Below are 21,268 nucleotides of genomic sequence, written 5' to 3' on the forward strand. Positions count from 1 at the left end.
GGTTACAGTGTCAGAACTGAGGCTTTTGGCTGTGAAAAAGTAATTAAAAGCTTATTATAGTTGACAAAGAAATGACATTCAAGAGGAATTTTAATTTACTTAAACACGGTAACTTTGTGAATTCCAAGGAAACTCAATTACACAAACTCGAGAAAAGGAGAGATTCCAAGAGTTTCTTTCAATTCACATTTTAGTTGGGCCAAAGGAAATCTTGCTGCTAAGGCTTTTGCCTTCTCTTTCTTTCCTTAAATAACTGCTTTAGGATGGTGGAGATCAAGATCGTAAAGAAGAGGGATTTTCGTTAGTATTCATTTTATTTAAATTGTTGCTGGACTTCCCTGGCGGTCCAGGGGTTAGGACTCCACGTTCTCAGGGCCGAGGGCACCGGTTCGATCCCTGGTTGGGGAACTAAGATCCCACAAGCAGTGGGTGGCACCACCAAAAAAAAAAAAAAGTGTCGCGTAAGGTGTCCGTTCCCTCTGTACTGTTGAGACATGTTCTAGAGGGAGAGACCACCCCTCTCCGTGCATCTCCACAGCTGGCTGGGCTCAGGCTGGTGTATATTCAGGAAAGAGCAGATGCTTCCCATTATTCCCTAGCAGCCAAGAAGTAAAGAAAGCGTTTCCTTCTTTCTGTGTATGTGCTTGTTAAAGTTGCAAAAACAAAGCATCCTTTCACTTCACTTTTTTAAAAGGGTGGATAGAGTTTCAGGTAAAATATCTCTCCAGAATGAGCATCTCTAGTTAGGCATGGGTGGGAAATTAAATTCTGGTATTGATTGATTCTCGCTGCTCCTGTCACAACAAGTTATGATAATTTATTATGAAATGATTCAGTCTAGGAGTAAATCCACTGCCTGTTGGTCTCCAGCCCACTGACACCATTAATCTGATAATTAGAGCAGTGATCACTGAGGGAATCCAGGGATGGAGGAACAGGCAAGGCCTGGCTTAATTCTTTCGTCTTGCACTCACTCTGACTCTGAAGCAGATATTGCAAAATGCCACAAGCCCCTTCCATTCTTCCTGACAGATTCCCTATTCCTCAGTAACAGATTGTCCTTTCTCAGGTAAATTCTGAATGTCTTTTCCTCATCTGTAAAATTGGGTTAGTGATACTTATTGCAGGGGATTGAAAGGCTTCAACGAGAAAATATCTGTAAGGCCCTTGGCAATAGGAAGCGGCCAGTGACTCTTCTCTTCTTTCCGCAGCTCTGCGCTGTGACTGCCCTTCCTGCCTGCGGTATTAGAATCACCTCCTGATGGAATTGCTGCGGGCAAGTCAACCGGATCCACATATTCGTTATAAATGTGATTGTTTGCTACCCCGGGTAGCTCTTCCTATAAACTAAGGGGGCTTTGATTTGGGGTTTCTTTGTTTAAATAAAACATCCACTGAGACCAGGCACTTCTGCAAAAAGAGCCAGGGGTTGGTTGGAGCACACTGGGAGCAGGTTTTACTCCAGTAAACTCGTGTATAAGGACTTTATTGGATTCGATTTAGAGAAGGGCCCACCAGGGGCAGATCAGATAATCACCTATTAGCTGGCGAGCTGTAGCCACCTGAGACAGAGGACCCCAGGCGGACAGACGCCACTGCAGCTGCCTTTGCTGCAAAGCGGTGACTCACATGAGCATGGAAAGCCTCGGCAAGAAGGGACAGAATCCATGAGTCTTCGTCTCCCACACCCCACACAGCTTAGGAAGAATCTCGTTCCACCTTCATCAGCCTCAGGCACGGGCTGGAGAAAGCTGCCGCCTCACACCAAAGGCAGCAGTCACCTTCTAATTGGCTTCCCTAATTTTACACTGTCTTGACCTTTCCTAGCAAACGCATTTCAGTCTACAGATTTTCTTCTGCATACAGCTTTCCCCCTTTTCCATAGATACTAATATATTTTCATTGCCGTTGACTTCTTAACTGTCTGTAATTTTAGTTTTGATTTTTCTTTCACACATGAAATATATTGATCTATATCGAAAGATGTAGAAGAATATATAGTACTCTTACTTTTCACGTGGTGAGTTGTTTTGGGCTATCCCCTTGTTACTTTCTAGTTGTAGTGAACCATAGTTGGAAATGGAGCCTGTATAATAGAATTTAGTGACATTTACTGTCTAGCCAAGTATATGATTAACTACATAAATATTAATGGTCACTTGTATATGGATACAAATTTCTATGTGTGTGTATATGTATGTATGTATGCACATATATCAATATATGTGCACATACATATGTAGATATAAAATTACCATTTTATATATGTACAGAATTTTCAAGGTTTATATCTGTATGTTATGTATGATACTTATATACATGAATATGTAATCTAATTGTAAAATTGCCATTTAAATCCTCTATGTTCACTGGAATATAGCTGCAATACCAGGGATTTTTGCTTATTCTTTCCTTTGCTCTATAGAGCAGTTCCTGAAACATGATAGGCATCTAATAAATATTTACCTGAACGCTAAATATCCATATAGTTTCTGCTCTGTATGTCTGTCCTTGAGAGAGAGAGATTAAAATGTCCCATTAGGATTGTGGCTTTGTCAAAGACTGCTTGAATGGACAAAATGTTTGTGAGAGAAAGGAGCTGACAACCTTGTTTAAAAAAACTAAACAAAACTCCTGATTGATTCAGCAAAGATTTACTGTATATCTCTTGTTTGCCAGGGAAAGAGAGTTTAAAGATGAAGAAGACTTCATGCCAGAGCTGCTGTTTTACATATTTACGTATTTCCAGAGGCACCATCCACAGCATGAGCTGAATATCTCCCCCTAGCGGTGAGCCCTGCACCCTGCACAGCTATACAGTAGGGCCCTGACTCTGCCTGTCCTCAAAGGGTCTTGAAAATCTGTTAGGTGGCTCAGAGGCTTGAACCCCAGGAGGGGACAGCCCACGCCCTGGCGTCAGGAGATTTAAGAAAGATGATTGAGTTAATGGGAGTCACGTGATTTAGGGGGCTGGTTTACTCTATGGGAGTCATGCGATCCAAGGGGCTGATTGAATCAGCCAGAGCACCATCCCCCCAAGGGGGACAGCACCTATGTAAAAAACTGTGTATATAATATGTGTACCCAAAGGAACTTTGGGTACACAAAATATATATACAACTGTGTACGTACTATGTGTTCACAAAGGAACTTTGTGTACACAGTGCATATACACAACTGTGTACACCAAAGGGCACCAGGGCCACCCCCCCACGGGGGACAGCCCCTTCCTTGGCTGTACACCAGGCTGTGCATGTGCACTTCAAGAGGTGCAGGTCTACCTTAAGAGGTGCACATCTGTCCCAAGGGGGGCATGTCCACCCTAAGGGTTCATGTCCACCCCAAGTGTGGCAATTTCATCCCTAATGGTGTACGTCCACCCCAAAAGGTACATCATCATCATCTGATGTACACCAGGGAGTGAACGGGCACCGCACGAGGCACCCTAGCACCCCCAAGGGGGACACCACCCTCCCTGGCTGTACACCAGGCTGTGCATGTGCACTTCAAGGGGTGCAGGTCTACCTTAAGAGGTGCACGTCCACCCAAGGGGTACATGTCCACCCCAAAAGGTACGTCGTCATCATTTGATGTATGCCAAGGGGTGCGGTCCACCCTTAGGGGTACATCAGCATCCTTTGATGTACACTGGGGGTTCACGGGCACCCCAAGTGGTGCACGTCACCACTAAGACATGCACGTCCACCCCTAATGGGGCACGCCCAGCCCAAGATGGGCATGACCACCCTGAGGGGTACACCATCATCATCTGATGTACACCAGGGGTGCACGGTCACCCCACAGGCGGCTCATCCGCCCCCAAAGGGGGACAGCACCACCTTCTCCCCCGTGCATTGCGTGTTTCTAAAATCTAAACGGGAACGTAGCATCTTCCCTCCTTGTGTTGGTGGTTGAAGGCATGGCGGTGACCGGTGGGCATCAGCCCGCAGTGGGGGCTCACAGCTGGGGGCCCGCATGTGCCCTCACTCCACCGCCCTGCCCTTGGTCGAGCTGCTGCACCCTGGGGCTGGGCTCTGTGCCGGGGTCTGCGAAGTGCAGCGCCCCTGGCAGATGCTGGTGGGGGGCGGGAGCCGGGAGACCTGGCACCTGCTCGAGCCCTACAGCCCCGCCCCCCTGGGGCCTGGGACCCTCCCTCCAGGGCGGGGGGAGGGCTGTGGGTGTCCAGGGGCTCCGACTCCGTCGCTCAGCACTTCACCCGGGAATGACGTCACACTGCCACTGGTTGTCACACAGACCCTCGGGGGTCCAGTGGGAAATCTGGGTGACAATTTGATATTTCAGTGTCGAGTCTGAGAGGTGCAAGCTCTGAAGTCACAAGTGTGGTCTGTGAATCAGTGGTTCCAGGGGGGCCGCATCCAAGAGGCCCCTGGGGGCTTAGAGCCCCACTGAGGCGTGACGTCTGGTCCCGCAGATCCGGGATCTGGATTGTCAAGCCCCCCGGGAGATTCTCACAGGTGGCCAAGGCTGAGGACCCTTGCCCTGGTGTCAGTGGACAACTGCCTTTGAGTTGCCTTGAAAGCTTAACCTGTGGTTAATACCGGGAGGAAAAGAAGCTGGACAGCGGGGCCAGTGGCGATGGCTGAGTGCCGAGAGGGGGCGTCCAGTGTGGACGCTGTGGCTTCCCTGGTCCAGAGGACGCGTCTCCACACCACCCGGATTGGAGATGCCTTCAGTCAGTCGCTTATTTGTTTTAAAATGTGCTCTGTTTTTTAAAATGTACATTTTGGACCTGGGAGCTGGGCAGGGTGGACCCTAATTGTAGCAATACCATCAGAATCCTTCCCTCTACATCCCCGTATGTCACACGTGACCTGGTTCTGGTCATTTTGAGGCATTAGCTGGCCTATGTGACTTCAGCCAGGGCCTTTGGCAGCACGAGGGGAGCGAATGTCATGAAGGGCAGGGAGATTGGAAGTCTGAAGGCCCTCCTGTTCTAAAATTCTGCCTAACTGTATCCTACTCCTGCCAAGGCCCTTGTGACCTCCTCCAGCAAGACGTTAAAACTCATACAAACTCATTAATCAGTAGTTCAGCTTCCTGGGGGCAGAGTGAGCATTCGTGGGCTGAACTCGCCTCCTGATAACCACGTAGGACCTTTGAGAAAATGCTCTGGGTTCTAAAATAGCTTTCTAAGCTAATGTTAGAAGAAAACCCTTCTGGGGAATTCCTTGGTAGTCTAGCGGTTAGGATTCCAGGCTTTCACTGCCATGGCCCAGGTTCAATCCCTGGTAAGGGAACTGAGATCCCGCAAGCCACGCGGTGCGGCCAGAAAAAAAAAAAAAAGTAAAGTTACAAAAAGAACCAAATGGAAATCCAGGAGTTGAAAAGTACTTGGAAATAAAATTCATATTAAAAGAAAAGAAAAGAAAAGAAAAACCCTTCTGTAAATTGGGGATTGCCAAAAGGAACAAACATTTACGAATTCTGGTTCAGGAATGGGTGGAGGGCTGAGAGCGGCTTTAACCGTCGAAGAGAAGCAGCAGTGCGACACACTTGGGCACGATTCTGTGCTCATTTTTTTCACAGGCATGATATCTTCTCTGAGAACTTGATTTTCCCATCGTTCCCGTGAAGGCCAATAGCTGTGGTATGAATTTAGAGTTTGCCGCCCACCCCGTGCGTCTGTAACCGACCCAGGCCGCGAATCCTGTGTGAGCAAGAGGGGTGGTGCGCAGAGGACGGGGGGAGGGCGGGGAGGGCCGTTCGCAGCTGCGCACACCATCCACGGCCCCGGGCCTGAGGGTCGAGAGCAGCTTCGTACACCCGCCAGAACCCGGCATCTCTGACTTAGCTCTAGGTAAGAAGCAGAGCAAGGGCAGTGCCCACGGTCAGAAATGTGTCTTGTTTTCCTGCTCAAGAAAATAACATTTCTTCCCTCCCGGCTCCCCTTCCCTCCTGGCTCTGCAGCCAGGGCAGTTGAGCTAACCCTCTGGTCAGCCTGACCTGGGTGACCTCACCGTTTTCTGAGGACCTGACAGACTGACCAGGCCTCCAAAGCTGGGCATTGGGAATGAAGCCTGAAGCCTGAAGCCTGGGTTTGATTCCGTTTTCAGCTGACTGGCCTTTGCCCCTGGCAGTCACTTCTTTCACAATGACCGACTGAAGCAGCCTGAGGAGCGGGACCACATGTGCACCCTCAGCTTGGTTTTCTCACTTTCCAGGGTATGACCTTGAGTGGACATTGGCCTACAGAGCGGTCCTGTGTTTCATGGAGGCCTGAGTCATGATAATGTCCAAGCTTGCTTTCAGTTCTGGAGATCTGGGAGATAGTAACCTTGGGGCCCTGAAGACCTTCACTCCATCTACAGGAGCCAGAAGACCTCTTGAGGTGGAATTATTCTTAGGGCAACTACAATGATAATAATAACTTTCGCTTTAGAACTTTTTATTTGAGACCATGCTTTTATATACTTCATTTGATTGTAATAACCACTCACAATGTGGGTTGAATTGTCGTAATTTTTTAGATGAGGAAGTGAAGGCTCTGAGAGGTGGATAAACTCTAATTGAAGAAGGAGCCAGGTTTTTTGGTTTTTTTTAAAATTAATTAATTAATTAATTTGTGGCTGTGTTGGGTCTTCGTTTCTGTGCGAGGGCTTTCTCTAGTTGCGGCAAGTGGGGGGACACTCTTCATCGCGGTGCGCGGGCCTCTCACTATCGCGGCCTCTCTTGTTGCGGAGCACAAGCTCCAGACGCACAGGCTCAGTAGTGTGGCTCACGGGCCTAGTTGCTCCACGGCATGTGGGATCTTCCCAGACCAGGGCTCGAACCCGTGTCCCCTGCATTGGCAGGCAGATTCTCAACCACTGTGCCACCAGGGAAGCCCAGGAGCCAGGTTTTGAAACCAGCTGGTCTGACTTCGGTCCAGTGATGGTTTTCCTGTGATGTGCTCCCTCACAGGGGAAGCAGGGACCATATTTTTCTCAACCAATCAAAGCAATTAAAGTAATCACTATACCAAACCCAATCATATGAAACTTTCAATTTAATCATCACAGCAGGACTGTTAAATGAATAAAACAGTAATATCTTCCTTTTTTTCCAGAGGCAACATTATAGCATGAAAGGGCACAAAACCATGATACAAGTCAGAAATCCTGACACCTAGTGTCTCCACCTGACTTTTCTCATTTATAAAATAGAATCAATAACATTTACTGTTGGGACTTCCCCGGTGGTCCAGTGGTTAAGAGCCTGCTCTTCAAATGCAGGGGGCGTGGATCCCTGGTCAGGGAACTAGGATCCCACATGCTGCATGGTGTAGCCAAAAAAATTTTTTTATTATTTCCCATTACAGGGCTTTTAAGGTACACGTGAAGGCACTTTGAAAACTGTACCATTATTTTTTAAACTTCTGAAGTCCCTTCACCCCAATTACAATTCCTTCATCAGCTTAGATGCTTTTCAAGATGTTAGAAGAAAGAGAATATATTACATTTGCTCATGGAGGCTTTAAACACTTAGCTGAAATCATTTGAATTAATAGATCTGGAAAAAGAGGTTTGGAAGAAGATGTTTTCTTTTGATAGAGTGAGATGAGCTATTGTCGTGTTGAGTCGTGGGTGTATATCTGAGCTACCTGGAATCCAGCGTGCATGTCCAAGTCTCTGAGTGCCGCCAAGTGAGCTGAGATGTTTGGGACTCAGCCGTCTACCTGGACGTTGGTGCCCTCGATGGCAGTTTCTATGCTCTGAGACCCAGAACACAATCTGATGCAACCAGTTAGCTATGTTCTTAGAAGCTTAAAAAATAAATTTTGGCCTCTTCAATATATTTTATAGTAAAACAAAAATTTTGGAAGGATCTAGACAGGTTACAAAAGACAGAATAACAAAAATTGGGCAGTCAACACGAATAACCCTGCCAACCTGATAGGTGATCAAGGAAACTCGAATTGAAAACAGTTATACACTTTTTAACCTATCCAGCTGGAGAACATTTTTCCAAAATATTCAAGGTGAGTGTTGGTGACGTGAGGTGAAACAGACACTAGTGGGGAAGTACACTGGTACAGCTTTCTGCAAAGACATTTGGAGGTATATGTGGGGAGCCTTACAATTATTAATGACCTTAGAGCAAGTAATTCCAATTAGAGGATGTTTTCTTATGGAAACAATATAGTTATAGGTCACACAAATATTTATTTGTGAGGATATTCATTATGGTGTTAATCATAATTGCAAAATATTAAAAACAACTTAAATGTCCAATAGTAGGGGAATGGTTAACAAATTATTCAACAATATGATGGAATAGAGTCGGCCATTTAAAGTCATGTTTTTGAATAACATTTTAATGGTAAGAAAAATGTTAATAAGGATGAAAGTGGGATGCAAACCTGTTTACTTACACATATAATTTATAGGTAGATATGAATAGATACCTCTATATCTCAAGCTGATAGTAATCATCTTTGGGCAGAGGAATTATTTTTCTGTATACTTTATTTACCAAAAATTTCTACAATCTGAATATAACACATTTTATAATCAGAAAAACGTTACTTGAAGAAAATTCAGGGGATTCAGGAATGCCTTCATTAAATTCAGATCTTTTAAAATGTAAAATAAAATTTTAAGGTATTAAAATGTAAGGTATTACAAATAAGAGTCACAGTACCATTTCAGCAAATGAATGAATAAGTTAGGCAGATTGCCAAGAGGTTATTGATTTAAGAGACAAAATGGCAAACCACTGTAGATAATATTCACGTTTTTCCAGTAGTTATAAAGAAACCACTGATTTTCTAAAATAGCAGGTACTGAGTTGGAGACTTCTAAAGGTATTTAATTTCACCACCTATTTTTTACATAGTGCCTGTATTTTAAAACATGGAAAAGTTAAAATTTCAGATAGAAAGAGAAATTTGTTTCTGAATATCACTTGAAATTTTGGTGTTTCTGGAAAAGATTTAATAATTGCTGGGAATAAGTACCTGATTGATTTACTCTGAAGAGTGCATTTTCTTAATCAGCATTCTGAATTAAATGGGGCTGTTCAGATGGATCGTTTTACTTAAATTTTAAATATTTATGGTCAGACTGATGCCAGATAATATATAACATCTTGAATATGCTTATGAAACACTGAACTCCTGCATTTTATTTTACAGTGTAGCTCTTGCAATATATTACCACATCAAAAACAGGTACGTGGATTTTGATTAATTTTGTGCTAAAAACATCACACATTATCTGTTACATTTTTCTTATTACGTTCTAGTTGCCTCAGCCTTTGAGTTTTATATTCTTAACTCATTTTCATAGAATCCCCAAAGTTAGTATAATTTACCCACACTTCCCAGGTAAGTGCTAAACTGCTTCTGAGCCAGAGGAAACCAAATGAAGCCAGCAAAACAGAACAAAGTTTCTTGACAATGTTCAGCCTCCTCTTGACTTGTTGTCTGCATAGTTTGCTTCAACATTCTATCTTTTATAAAATATTTTAACAGTTTTCTGTGTCCAACTTACTTTTCTTTTCTTTTTCTTTTTTTTGGTGCCAAAACCCGGGAATGAATGTGTGCAACTTTAACATGAAAAAAATGGTTATTGTTTCAATTCAGTAGAAGAAGTTTTGTTGTAAATTTAGTCATAAACTGTTTTAATGTAGTAGAAATCTTCTCTCTGATAGGAGTCTGGAGATAGTTCAATTAATTTTAAAAGTCAATTAAAATAGGGAATCATAGAAAAATCATTTAAAAATTTACCTTAAACATTTTAATTCAACATAAAACAGGTAAAAGTACACTCATTTGCCAATTTTATGCAGCGTCAGGACTTTTTTTTTAAACATCTTTATTGGAGTATAATTGCTTTACAATGGTGTGTTAGTTTCTGCTTTATAACAAAGTGAATCAGCTATACATATACATATATCCCCGTATCTCCTCCCTCTTGCATCTCCCTCCCACCCTCCCTATCCCACCCCTCTAGGTGGTCACAAAGCACCGAGCTGATCTCCCTGTGAAACGCAGCTGCTTCCCACTAGCTATCGATTTTACATTTGGTAGTGTATATATGTCCATGCCACTCTCTCACTTCGTCCCATCTTGCACTTCCCCCTCCCCATGTCCTCACGTCCATTCTCTACCTCTGCGTCTTTATTCCTGTCCTGCCCCTAGGTTCTTCAGAACCATTTTTTATTTTTTTAGATTCCATATATATGTGTTAGCATACAGTATTTGTTTTTCTCTTTCTGACTTCCTTCACTCTGTATGACAGACTCTAGGTCCATCCACCTCACTACAAATAACTCAATTTCGTTCCACTTTATGGCTGAGTAATATTCCACTGTATATATGTGCCACATCTCCTTTATCCATTCATCTGTTGATGGACACTTAGGTTGCTTCCATGTCCTGGCTATTGTAAATAGAGCTGCAATGAACATTGTGGTGCATGACTCTTTTTGAATTATGGTTTTCTCAGGGTATATGCCCAGTAGTGGGATTGCTGGATTGTATGGTAGTTCTATTTTTAGTTTTTTAAGGAACCTCCATACTGTTCTCCATAGTGGCTGTATCAATTTACATTCCCACCAACAGTGCAAGAGGGTTCCCTTTTCTTCACACCAGAGGGTTCACACCAGCATTTATTGTTTGTAGATTTTTTGATGATGGCCATTCTGACCGGTGTGAGGTGATACCTCATTGTAGTTTAGATTTGCATTTCTCTAATGATTAGTGACAGCATCAGGACCTTGAGCACAGGGCTTGATTACTGAAGTGCTGTCCTTTGTTAAGCCATACCTGTAACTCATCCTTTCCATAGTGGGTTTGTTTTTTCTGTTTTTTTTTGGTTTTTGTTTTTTGGGTTTTCTTCTAATCAATAGCGAGAAAACTTGTGACATTTGCAAAACAATCTGAGTGTAGAATCTTTCAGGTTTTGACCACACCTGATCTACAGCAAACTGATTTTCAGTGACTTCCTTTTATTGGGTCTTTCCAAAGCACCCTCCTTCATTTTCATGAGAACAAAGCCCCTCTCATTGCAGTTCTATTTCACTGACTAATGTGACATTTACGTGTGTTATATGAGTATAGTAACAAGTAAAACTGGTGTGAACCAGTTCTGGGAACCAGCAAGGTCACCTTCTGGCTAGCGTGGGTCTCAGCAGTGGGGACCACAGCCCTGCAGTCTGTTTTACGAAGGGGACAAGGGAGAGTTGTGACAAGCGGTGAAGTGGAGGGTACATGACAGAGCTTGTGATGGACAGGTTATGGGAAAACACAAATATCGGAAGCAAATGCCTGGAAATCTTCCCTTGTCCTGTGACATCAGCTGGTGGCTTAGCAGGGGATTAGCGTACATACGTGGTGGTCTTGCTGGCTACAGCCTAAGGGTGAGCAGCTTGGGGCCCGCACAGCAAGCCCAGCTCCGCCACACTCATTCTCCAGGGCCTGCTTGGTTGGCCGAGTCAGCCTGGGGCCTGTGGGCAGAGGGCAGACAGCTGTGTGCTCTGAGCGAGCCCCATGTATGATGATCCTACCCTTCTCTCCAGTCTCTGCAGGTAGAAGCAGCCGTTCGCAACAGGTCCGGTCTAGAGCTGGCAGAGCTGCGTCTCTCTCGGCCTGTCTCCTGGGCCTTCTCTTGGCGACGTGCCCGGGGGGAGGCGGGGAGGCCCACGGTTAGCTCTGCCCTGCTGCCCACAAGGAACCAGCCTGCAGCTTGCCTGTGGAAGGAGCTTCCAGGACCTTCAGCCACTCGCTCCTGGCTGTATCAGGGAGCACCAGTCACGCCAACCCAGCTGGGTCCCCCTCGAGTGGCCTGGCAGGTCCAGCCATTGCTGCATGGCCGTGAGGGCTGCCACTCAGCCCCTGGACTGCAGCCCCAAAGTGCATCCCAGAGGCTGGTGATCTGATGGTGAGGCCACCTGCGGAATCTATCCATTCTGACCCCGAAGACTCCCTTTTTAGGTCACGTTAGTGGTTTCTCAGGAAGTCAAAAGCTGTTGTTCAGATGGTGTCCAGTGACGAATCCAAATATCTCATTCTTGTGCTCCTTCAAATACCAGCAAATAAGAAGCGCTGTTGAGGTCCCAGTTGGCTAAGCTCTGGGTACGAGAGTCTAAGATGAACGGACCCAGGGCTGCTCTTTAAAATCCATGGAAAAATTCCAGCATCATCGGAAGTTTGGTCACATGTATCCTGGATTCCGTGAGTTTGCATTTTCTTCCTCCCCCGTGCCTTTAACAGTTTTATTTTGTACAGTCAACTGAATGCTCTTTGTAGCTCAGTAAGTGCTCACTAGCCTGTATTTCCTAGAGACTCCTGAGGATGGTCCTTCTTATGAAATTAAATCTGAAAATTTAATTGAGCAGGGGTGTCCTATTAGCAATGGTCTAGGGAATGGTGTTCAGAAAGAATCAACTGTCTATTCTTTTATTTGGCAGAGAATTAAAATACCCAGGTGGGAGTTTACTAAAGAAGTTGCAGCTGAACCTTTTTATTTTATTTTATTTGTTTATTTTTTTGGCTGTGCTGTGCAACTTGTGAGATCTTAGTTCCCCGATCAAGGATAAAACCCAGGCCCTCGGTGGTGAAAGTGCGGAGTCCTAACCACTGGATCGCCAGGGAATTCTCACAGCTGACTCTGAATATAGCTTCACTGGCAAGTTCTGCTAAATTACATGCTATTAAGTGGCACTTATTATGAATGCTTTATCTCCCAACATAACAAGTGCCTTCCCTCAGTAATGGAGTGTATTTTCATATCTAATTCCTTTAGTTAGCCCTAGTGGAATATCAGACATGGTAGATGCCCATTATTTTTTTCAAACATTATCTTAAATATTATCTAGTGTACCTATTAATATCTACCAACTATGGTAAAGTAAGTAAGAAGAAAATTGAGTAGCCTTCGTTTTGTACTGAGTCAGTGAGAAGCTATTTCATTGGGGAGCTTGGAGAGGTCTGTGTAGCTCGTATATATAAAAGAATAGAGTCTTAGGGATCTGGGTGAAGATTGTTCATAACAACTGCTTTAAAAAATCGGGAGTTAAGTCCAGCCTCAGTTTTCTGCTCTTAGTACAGTTTTATTGTACTTTTTTTAAAAAAAGAAATACTCTATTTTATTTTTATTTTTTCTTGGCCGTGCTGCACAGCTTGCAGGATCTTAGTTCCCTGACCAGGGATTGAACCTGCGCCCTTGGCAGTGAAAGCTCAGAGTCCTAACCACTGGACCACCAGGGAATTCCCTGTCATACATCTTTTTGATTCTCCCCTTGGTAGAATGAGAATAGTCATCAACCTTTGTAAAATATGTAGTCTGGGGCCCTGAGGTCGGTGTCCAGTTAAAATTCCACTTGGCCTGGCCTGGCTCTTGACCTGAAGAATTACAATTTTCACACAAATAAAAATAATGATCTAAAACATTAGCTTACTCTTCCTGCTCATTGACTATAACAAATGCCATTAAAAACTAAAATCTGAAAAGATGGAAAAGATTACTGAGCTCTGTTCAGTGACCTACTTTTTCCACCAGTGGTTGTCACAAACCAGTGCTGTTCCTGTCCCTGAGAGGCATTCGGAAGCGCCCACGAAGGTCCACACAGTGTGGTTGGAATGCCACGTGTCGTCGAAATGGAGAAGGACCCTGTGGTGCTTCCCCCGACCCCATGTCCTCTGCCTGCCTTTTGTCTGTGGGAAAACTTTAGCCGAAGAATAAGTTTAATCCGAGAAGCGAGAAAATGCAGAAGCAAAGGAAAACAGTCAAAGGGAGCAAATAATAATAGTTTAATCACTAAGCATAGTCAAGGACCTTTAGTTCCTCCTCAAGGGCTATGGATACTAATCTGAGCCCTATCCTGTGAGCTGTCTTAGAGATCCTGAAACCCCACAGGTGGAAGAAGTTAACTACACGATGACCAGACTGTAGCCATGACATAAGCTGCCACAATTCCGAGACCTGAGGCCAGCACGCAGGGGCCACGTCCTGACCCAGCATCGTGCTTGATGCTGGGTGCACGGTGGTGTGAGAGCCGGGCTTGGTCTTCAGAAGACCTGTGGTTTCCTAGGGGGAGAGACAGGTAGGAAGGCAGCCACGGTGCATTCAGAGAAACATAGCAACAGGGCAGAGGGGAGGGTCGCCCGGGCTAATTTGGGGGGGAATAAGGTAGACTTGCCCAGTAATGGTTTCCTGTTTCATTACCTTTCGGGAAACTTAGGACCTCTTGGCCACTTATTGGCTATTTTGTCTTTGCGATTTGAAATATGTTAGCCATTTCTTTCTCAGGATTTTTATTTTGTCTTTAGTACCGTGCCCTGATCCATTCTGAGGAACACCTGGTATCTGAGATGAGCCATAAAAATCTAGGTTTTTAAGACTGAAAAAATGGACTTTTCATTAGTAAAGCACTGAAAGCAGAACAATAACCTTTTAAGAAAAGGAACCGTTATTCATGTTTACTCATTTAGCAAACAATTGAGTGCCAGCCCTCCATCTGAAAAGGCAAAGCCGCTGTTTGAGTGGAAAAGGCACGCAGCGTGGCGGCCCCCTCTTCAGACCTCCCTGGGGCTTCACCATCGGCCCTGTTTTACAGACAGCAGGCTGGTATGGACTGGCCAAGGAGGAAGCTTCTGCCGCTTTGGAGGGAGCCTTTTTTTTTTGTAATTTTTATTGGCGTATAGTTGATTTACAATGTTCTGTTAGTTTCAGGGGTACAGCAAAGTGACATGGTTATACATATACATATATCCACTCTTTGTTTAGATTCTTTTCCCATACAGGCCATTACAGAGTATTGAGTAGAGTTCCCTGTGCTATACAGTAGGCTCTCATTAGTTATCTATTTTATATATAGTAGTGTATTAGTTATCTATTTTATATATAGTCAACCCCAACCTCCCAATTTATCCCTCACCCCGCCCCCCATTCCCCTGGTAACCATAAGATTGTTTTCTACATCTGCGACTCTACTTCTGTTTTGTAAATAAGTCCATTTGTACCCTTTTTTCAGATCCCACATATAAGCGATATCATATTTGTCTTTCTGTGTCTGACTTACTTCTCTCAGTATGACAATCTCTAGGTCCATCCATGTTGCTGCAAATGGCATTATTTCATTCTTTTTTATGGCTGAGTAATATTCCATTGTGTATATGTTGGAGGGAGCCTTTGACCCTCCCTCTGCCTGTGGTTTAGCGATGAAGGGAACCTGGGGAGGCTCTAGGGAGGGACTAGGTGTGCTTCCAGCCAGTGGTCTGACTGCTCTTCATCCGCCCAGAGTTTGTTTCCATTAAGGATCATTCCTCCTCCCCCCTCCCCCCATTCTTTTTCTCCACCCCCTGTTCCTACCCACTCCTCCCCTGTCCCTCTGCATCTACACAGTCACTGCCTGAAGGGTCCTTGCTGCTTCGATGTTATTTTTTATCCTCGGAAAAGACCACTTCAGTTTCATAATCCCACATGCCCTGTGTAATTCTGTAAGCCTAGCCCAGGCACTTACAAACACCCAGCTTTGCCCTGTAGGCTCTTCTCCAAACTACGGCAAGACTTTCCAAGAGCAGAACTTACCAGATTCTGTTCCTCCCTCTCCTTGGCTGCCCCACCATCCTCTCCAGCTGTGAAAACAGGAGAGGCTCTCGGGGCTCTCTCGCCCCTCCCCCCAGGTCCTCAGACCCGGCCGGCAGCTTAATTCTGTTTTTATGTCAAGGACTCTCGAATTTCTATCTTGGCGCTGTTTCCTTTGAGCTCCAGACTTGCACGTGCACTGCTGACGTGCATCTTCTGGGACGTCTCAGACAGAAAATGTCCAGAGTCGGGCTCTCTTCCCCAGTGCTCTGAGCCAGAGGGCAGCACCCGTCCAGATGCCCACAGTGGAGCCTCGGGGTCTCCCACGGCAGCCCACCCTCTGTGTGTGTTGGGGTCACTTCTCAGAGACTTCTGGGATGTGCCTGCTGGCCTCCACCGTCGTGTCCCCAGTTCACGTGCTGGTTCCCTGTCAGGAATCCTCCAGTGACCTCCTGTGGCCTCTGGCTGTCACTCCCAGGTCTTTGAGCTGGGCTCACCTTGAGCGCAGCCCTCTGTGTTTTTTTTTGTTTTTGTTTTTTAATCATTTTACTTTTAATTTTAGATAACGACCCTGAATACTATGAAGTCAGAGAATGTTGTTTACCTTCCAATTTTTATCTTACTTACTGTACACTCATTTCATTCCATCTGGTCAGTCCTCAACCAGCTGAAGTCTGACTTTGGTTCTTTTTTTAATTAATTTTTATTGGAGTATACGTTGCTTTACAATGTTGTGTTAGTTTCTGCTGTACAGCAAAGTGAATCAACTATATGTATACATACATCCCCTCTTTTTTGGGTTTCCTTCCCATTTAGGTCACCATAGCCCTCTGTGTTGAGACAGTGCAGGATGGATTGGGTTCATGTGTTTGAGCCACTTCCCGTTTACCTGTCTCATCCTGGGTCTTTCTGTTGTTTAATTATTAGTCTGCTTCTGGCATTATCCTGCCCTTCTACTTACACATTCATGTCATTTAACAAACTTCTCCCAATCTGATAATTGCCCTGTTTCCCAAGGACTTTCTAAAGTTCAGCCTCTTCCCCAAAGCCCTAGAGACATAACAGGCATGGATTCTTCCTTTTATTTTGTTTTTTTAAACTTTTCCCATCCTATTTATGAGCAATGATATTGTTTAACTGAAAATAATCTATGTTTTATTTGTTCATTTAAACATTTTCCTTTCCATGCATGCCTTTTTAAAAAAAATTTCCTAATATCTAATACTTTACAGACATTATAAACTGTGAATAATTCTAGAAGTATTGAAGATTAGTTAAATTGTTTCTGATGCAGTAGTTTCACTTTGCAAATATATTTGATAAAAAACTATGGAAGTAACCATTCCATGGTTCAGAAAAGTGTAAAACATAACCAATAAACAGATTTTTTACAAAGAGAAACTTCAAAAGGCGTTTGTATCTTGTGACCCAACTTAAGCAACGGGCTTTGTGGGTATCTCTGATGTCTGTCTTCAAACTAAATTACAGCAATTTATAAATCCTGTATTACATGGTTTCATTTTACAACTTCAGCTGGAATTATTTCATTTAAAAATACCACTTCACACCCTTCAGGATGACAATAATGTAAAAAAAAAAAACCCCAGAAAACAACAAGTGTTGGCAAGGATGTGGAAACATTGTAACCCTTGTGCCTTGCCGGTGGGGACGTAAACGGTTCAGCTGCTGTGGAAGATAGTATGGTGGTTCTTCAAACAATTAAACATAGATTATGATATGATCCGGCAGTTCCACTTCTGGGTGTATACCCGAAAGAATCAAAAGCAGAGGCTCGAACAGACGCTTGTACATCAGCGTTCACAGCAACATTATTCACAGCAGCCGAAAGAGGAAACCACTCAAATGTCCATCAGTGGATGATGGATAAACAAAATGTGGTTTGTGCCTACAATGGATCATTATTCAGCCTTGAAAAGGGAGGACATGTTGACACATGCTGCAACGTGGAACGTTAAGCTCAGTGAAAGAAGCCAATCACAAAAGGACAAATACGCTGTGACTCCACCTACGTAAGGTAGCTAGGGTAGTCACAGTCATGGAGGCGGAAAGCAGAAAGGTGGGTGCCAGGGGCCGGGGGAGGGGAACTGGGGAGTTGTAATAGGTACAGAGTTTCAATTTGGGAAGATGAAAAACTTCTAGAAATAGAGATGGCCGGTGGTGATTTCACAGCACGGTGACTGTTCTTAATGCCACAGAACTATACACTGGAAATGGTTAAGTGGTAAATCTTATGTGTATTTTACCATAATAATGAAAAAAATAGGTTTATCAACACTGCCTATAAATCTACAATTACCTCAAAAATAAAAAGTTTAATTTAGAAACAACTACAGATGGAAAAAATCGGTTTCTTCCCTTCACACACTTTTGTTCTCCTTGTTGGCTCGTTGGTGGTTTGTTGAATGCCTGTTGATGTCACAGTTGGTAGAGTGAGAAATTAACCCGCGGCTCCTAGAACACGTTCCTGCCCCGGAGTCCTGAGGTCTGGCCTCATCCACACGTCCATTTACGGAGTGTGCCTCTCAGCCCATTTTGCCTCAGACTCGTTGAGCCCTTTGACTTCTTAAAACAAGTGTGATCAGGCCGTCAGCGCCAGTTTAAAGCTGAGCTGGGGGAGTGCGGTGAACAGCTGGGAGTTGGTTTGCGTGTGCTGGCGGGGGTGGAGCAGGAAAAAGGCAGGTCACCGGGCGCTGGCATGCTCGTGTCTTCCAGGTGTACCTCGACAGGCTTCTAAGGTACGCAGAGATTGACATCTGTCCGGCCAACTGGGAGCGGATTGCTCTGGGGGCCATCCTGCTGGCCTCCAAGGCGTGGGACGACCAGGCCGTGTGGAACGTGGACCACCGCCAGATCCTGAAGGACATCACGGTGGAGGACACGTGAGTGCGGCCGGGGGCCTCTGCGGAGGAAACCCGACCCTTTGTGGACGTGCACAGCGTGGACTGAGTGAATGTGACTGCATGTCTGTTGTGTGCTGGCCGAGGAAGGACACGGTTGTGGATAGGATGTGCAAAAACCTGTATTTCTCATCCTGTGGGTCCCGAACAGGTACTGGTGACACCTTCTGGTTTGTGAAACTGGTCACTGAAACTGTATTCTAGGCGAACCTTCCTTTTCCTTCCTGCTCTCCGTCTGCGGTGAGGTTCATCCCAGCTCTGTACACACTGCAAACCGATGACAGGCAGCAGATGGGCTAAAATGTTACCCGTTTCTGTTCAGTTTCAGAGAGAAGGTTTTGACTGCTTTTGTCACATTTTGCAAGTTCACCTGCTTAAAATGAGTGTTCTGTCCCCGAGGTCCCCCTGTGCCTCCTGGTCAGGCTGCGTGTTCTCCTCTCTCAGGGCACCATCCTGAGCTCGCGCTTAGCTGCACCCCGGGGGCTGGGTGTACAGGACGTGGGGTCAGAGCCTCTCGGGAGAAAGGAGCTGTTTTGGAAACACTTAATCAGGTTGAACTCCTTATAGTTCCTTACGGTTTACAGGCCTTTGTGACACGATTCTTGCTAATATTTTTCTGGTCTTGTTTGTCTGGCCTCCTTGAGGAAGCTCTGAGCTGCAGCAGGTTCCACTGTGTCCCGGCCCACGTCCAAGTCCTTGGACTCAGTGACCACTATGGGCTCCTCCTCAGCCTGGCCCCCGCTTCCTGTGGTTGCTGGTTCGCTGGGCACCCCATTTTTGTGCTGCCCTGGGAGCTCCTGTTTGTGTTTTGGGTCTTTTGCCAGAGCCTTGTCCTGCTGCAGACCCGTACGACTCCTTCCTGCATCTGTCATTCTTTATTATAAAAAGTAAGACAAATAGGAAGTTTTTGATAGTAAGAAAAATAAAATAAAAATATTAAAAAAATTCTTGATTATATTTCAAGGTGAAAACAGTTGCTGAGATAATTGTCATCCAGACAGTAAGTAGGTTGCTTCCACCTTTCAGCTGCTGTAAGTAACACTGTCGTGAACATGAACACGGGTGTGCAGATACCTCCCCGAGGCCCTGCTCTCTGTTCTTTGGGGTCTGTGCCCAGAAGTGGGATTGCTGCTTGGTGGCTGGTCTTTAAAGTGAGCCCATTTTTCTGGAAAAGCCGACAGGCCATTAGGTGATGAAAACAACTCTCTGTACCCCATTTTAGAGCTCCATTTGCAAGTTGCTAAATGGCATCAGTTCAGTTGGGTTTCTTTACAATGTTGAGCTAAAATATTTCTGAAATATTTTTTGTTTATTGACTTGAATTTATTTATTATAGAGCTTTACATCAGGACTATTTATTCGTAATTATCCCCTCGAGGGCGGTAAATCCATCAAGCCCGTTCTCTCTGCATCACTGTTAGTTTTCTGATGGTTTATCACATAACAAGCTGTCATATGTCCCTGGGGGATGTACTGCTGCCATTTGAAAATTCAAATTTGAGGAATTATTTTTATTTTCTAAATCTTGCCTTAGTTTGAAAACACAGCAGCTCTAAAATCTTTATTCCCCCCCAAACTTAAACAGAAACATTCAAGAAAGCAAATATTCAGAAAGGCTGTTTTTTCCCTGAGGAACCCTGGGAAACCGTCACCTTGTTCCAAATCAGATTCCTCTTGACTTTAATCCTAGTTATACCCTCAACAAGAGACAGTGGCGTCTAGATACCATTTGGGGCAGGAATAGCAGACTAGTTCTCTTAACGTTTATACTAAAAGCAAGGTTTTCTTCCTGGCATTGGAGAATGGGATCTGCAGTGGCGCCTCTTGGCCACAGGGTGGCAGTCGGTGCACAGGCAGCTCCCAGGTCGTCCAGGAGAGAGCACTTCTGCCTTAGCGGTATTTTTGACACACCTTGTTAAAATCTTATCTGGGTTCCAGTATTTCACAGGATGACCACTTAAGTCTCACGTAAAGGAGGAATAAAAGTCATTAAAAGTGTAAAGTTTAGCACAACACACACATTTGGGGCTTTACTCCTTTCTCGAAGCTGCATCGAAGCAGCCCCTCCGATTAAATGACCTGAATGCGACGTCTTGGTCTCTCCCTCCGAGGAGCTCAGGCCTTCGATAACGACTTGCTGAGGTTTCTCACTTCTGATCTGCCTGGGAGCTTCCGTCGGGGAACCAGCCACCCTGCTCACCTCCCGGCCTCCCGGCCGCCTCAGTGCTCCCGCCCCTGTTGTCATAGCAGCGCTAGACAGTCTCGGACAGCTTGATGGGGCCCCTGGCCGGAAGCAGACGGGCTGCCCCGCCCCCCCGCCAGAAGCAGCCCGCCCCCACCTGGCTCCTCCCCGCCGGAGCGGATCGCTTCCGGGGCTCAGGTCAGCTCTCACTTCCGGGAAGCCTTCCCTGGATCCCTCCGCCCAGAGCTTGGTCCGCTCCTTTCAGTAACAGTTATTATGGAGCACCAACCGCATGTGAGGTGCTGAGCTGGGGCCAGGCTGCACCATCAGCTGTCACGGTTTCTGGCTCCGAGGAGACAAGACGGGGAGACTGTGATAAAGGACATAAGTGGGCCCGGGGTGCTGCCCGGAGAGGTGGCACTGGAGCAGTGCCCCCAGACAGACCTGTCGCTGAGGACGCTTCTCCCCCGGCAGTAACTACCGAGAAGTAGGCCTGAAAGTTTTCAGATGCGTATTCTGGCCGCCCTGGTTCGTCTTCATCCAGCTGCTTGGCTCCCCTGTGGACCAGGTGCTGTCGCTGAGTAGTTCTGAGCGGGCGGGCAGGCCCAGCAGCAGCAGCTCGCAGGAGTGTTGGAGAT

Source organism: Eschrichtius robustus, chromosome 1, assembly GCF_028021215.1.
Source record: "Eschrichtius robustus isolate mEscRob2 chromosome 1, mEscRob2.pri, whole genome shotgun sequence".
NCBI classification, from domain to species: domain Eukaryota; kingdom Metazoa; phylum Chordata; class Mammalia; order Artiodactyla; family Eschrichtiidae; genus Eschrichtius; species Eschrichtius robustus.